Below are 3,783 nucleotides of genomic sequence, written 5' to 3'. Positions count from 1 at the left end.
TGAAGCCATCAGTTCCAAGAAAAACATTTATCTTGGTCTCATCACTCCAGAGTATAAAGTCCCAGGAGTCTTCATATGTTTCCGCATGTGTCCTGGCAGATTGTAGGGCGGCTTTTTTGTGTATGGGATTTAGGAGAGGCTTTCTATGTGGACAACACCCATGTCTGCCATTCCTCTATAGAAAACATTGTCTGCTTTCAGCTCATCTCTCAATGCTTGGATGAAAAAGCACAGTTGGGAAGGAATGGACGGGACAAAGAAAGTTACTGATAATCCAGCACTTGTTTTCCAGTGTGAATAAAAACAAAAACTTTTATTGAACAAATCAAATTAAAATCATAGAAACATTAAAAAACAGATAGGAGCAAAACATCTCTGCGTTTCTACCTGGTATTTGTGTTCAGTTCTTCTTCATGACATAATAAATCACCAGTAAACGGCTTCTTATACACATCATAGGGTCTAATGCACAGCGGAGACCCCCAGCCCCAAATGGACATGTGCAAGTATGTCTACATTACCCCTATGGATGATCATATGTCCCCAACAAAAAGCATCCGTGCAATACAAGAATGAAGTGTCTGCATCTATAATGTGTATATTATGTATAATTACTATAAAAGAGGAAAAAACACAATTCAGTAAATGGATACAAGGTCTGAATGAAGATTCATATCACTGGAGAATCTGGAGTCCAATTCCAGAATCCACAAGGCTTCTCTGGGGTGTACTTTTTATACCAATCTCCCCCCTTAGCTGGTCTGGTGACATATTCAATACCCACAACTGTAAAGTGATTAATTCCTATTGTGTTGTATGAGATGTTGTGATGCTGCAGATGTATTACGTGTTGTGGGGCCAAGAACGTCCCTAACGTGTCCCCCAATGCAGTGACGTAAGGGTCTGACCGTGCCCCCCACATATTGCAGCAGACAAGCTTCACATTGTATGGTGTCAATGACGTGTGGAGCTACAACTAATGAGATGTCGGATATTATAGGGTTTATTATGGTTAGTAGATGCAGACATTTTTGCTTTGTGCACAGACTTGCACAAACCACATTTATTTCTCCCACATTCAATGAAACCTTTGGTGTTTGTCCTCCACGTGTCAGTTGTCTTTCTTGTTGCTGGATCCTTGTCAGTGTATAACATAGGTAAATGTTTTCTGGTAATAGTCACTATATTATAGGAATCTTCTCTGCAGCCAGTATTGAATGTATCTCTAGACTGATGGATGTTTCCTTCTTTGTGCGTTTTCGGTAATGTATGAAATATTGGACATTGTGGGTGATTTTCCTTTAATCGTTCTATTTGTTTGGCATTAAGTACAGCCGATACCAAACCCTCCTCCAAAACACAATGTAAGGGGGTATTGTATGAATTAGTAGAATCTCCATCTAGAGTGCGGCATATATTAGTATCGTCGTCCATGTTCATAACCTCCGGCTCTTACAACCCACTATCCAGAGCTGTGATCGAGCCCCCTTTATCTGCAGCTCTAATGACTTTATTAGGGCTGTGCTCAGGGCCGTATCTGGCATTCATGCTGCCCTAGGCACTTTAAGTGGTCACGCCCCCTACTGGTAATTCATACTAAAAGTGCTCACACCCTTTAGGCCCCCTTCACACGTACCGGAGACACACGTACACCCATTATAATCTATAGGCAGCGCACATGGTCACACGGACCGGACATGTCCGTTTTTTGCCGGCAGCTCGGACGTCAGTACGTCCTGCACACAGATGATATAAAGTGTGACATCCGCACACACGTCTGTGTGACATGTGCTGGAAGAGAGCGCAGAATAGAAATGACAGATATTTAGGTGTTAGATGTGCAAAGATCGAGATAGATGATAGATATCCGTGAGATATATAATTAGAGCCCTGTGTGTGGAGTTTACTGTACTTGTGTTTAGCTAATAAATTAAAAAGAGATGTGGAGTCCTCCCTATTTTTGATAACCAGCAAAGGTAAAGCAGACAGATGTGAGCGGATATTATCAGGGTGGGAAGGTCCTCGGTTACTGGGCCCTTCCCAGCCTAAAAATACCAGCCCTCAGCCGCCTCAGAAATGGCGCACCAATTCAGGTGCTTTGCACGGCTCTTCACGATTGCCCTGGTGCGGTGGCAATCGGGGTAATGGTGGTTAGGGTTGATGACAGCTGTGATTTGTCAAAAAACATAGCTGTCTTCAAGCCCTCAGGTTAGTAATGGAGAGGGAAAGGAAAGAGATCCCGGCACTCACCTGTAGTCAATCATTTATTCCACATCCACAAATCTGCAAAACGTTTCAGCTCCTCCAGAGCTTTTGTCAATTGTGGGCAATCACATAGAAATACAACATTTATATAGAAAAAAAACAAGGAAATGACATCACCATTTTTTATTTCATTAAGAAAACCACAAACAGTCATATAATCATATTAGTCTCATTATATAAAATATACACTGCTCAAAAAAATAAAGGGAACACTTAAACTACAGAATATAACTCCAAGTGAATCAAACTTCTGTGAAATCAAACTGTCCACTTAGGAAGCAACACTGATTGACAATCAATTTCACAAGCTGTTGTGCAAATGGAATAGACAATAGATGGAAATTATTGGCAATTATCAAGACACCCTCAATAAAGGAGTGGTTCTGCAGGTGGGGACCACAGAACACATCTCAGTACCAATGCTTTCTGGCTGATGTTTTGGTCAGTTTTGAATATTGGTTGTGCTTTCACACTCATGGTAGCATGAGACGGACTCTACAACCCACAGAAGTTGCTCAGGTAGTGCAGCTCATCCAGGATGGCACATCAATGCGAGCTGTGGCAAGAAGATTTGCTGTGTCTGTCAGCGTAGTGTCCAGAGGCTGGAGGCGGTACCAGGAGACAGGCCAGTACACCAGGAGATGTGGGGGGCCATAGGAGGGCAACAACCCAGCAGCAGGACCGCTACCTCCACCTTTGTGCAAGTAGGAACAGGAGGAGCACTGCCAGAGCCCTGCAAAATGACCTCCAGCATGCCACAAATATGCATGTGTCTGCACAAACGGTTATAAACCGACTCCATGAGGGTGGTGTGAGGGCCCGACGTCCACAGATGGGAGTTGTGCTCACAGCCCAACACCGTGCAGGGCGCTTGGCATTTGCCACATTACACCAGGATTGGCAAAGTCGCCACTGGCGCCCTGTGCTCTTCACAGATGAAAGCAGGTTCACACTGAGCACATGTGACAGACGTGACAGAGTCTGGAAACGCCGTGGAGAGCGATCTGCTGCCTGCAACTTCCTTCAGCATGACCGGTTTGGCAGTGGGTCAGTAATGGTGTGGGGTGGCATTTTTTTGGAGGGCCGCACAGCCCTGCATGTGCTCGCCAGAGGTAGCCTGACTCCCATTAGGTACCAAGATGAGATCCTCAGACCCCTTGTAAGACCATATGCTGGTGTGGTTGGCCCTGGGTTCCTCCTAATGCAGGACAATGCCAGACCTCATGTGGCTGGAGTGTGTCAGCAGTTCCTGCAAGATGAAGGCATTGAAGCTATGGACTGGCCGCCCGTTCCCCCAGACCTGAATCTGATTGAGCACATCATGTCTCGCTCCATCCACCGTCGTCACGTTGCACCACAGACTGTCCAGGAGTTGGCGGATGCTTTAGTCCAGGTCTGGGAGGAGATCCCACAGGAGACCATCCACAACCTCATCAGGAGCATGCCCAGGCGTTGTAGGGAGGTCATAGAGGCAAGTGGAGGCCACACACAATACTGAGCCTCATTTTGACTTGTTTT

The sequence above is a fragment of the Phyllobates terribilis genome, unplaced genomic scaffold (assembly GCF_046119375.1).
Source record: "Phyllobates terribilis strain yellow unplaced genomic scaffold, ASM4611937v1 Scaffold_291__1_contigs__length_2406647, whole genome shotgun sequence".
In the NCBI taxonomy this organism is placed as follows: Eukaryota; Metazoa; Chordata; class Amphibia; order Anura; family Dendrobatidae; genus Phyllobates; species Phyllobates terribilis.
Note: the sequence above shows the minus strand (reverse complement) of the source record.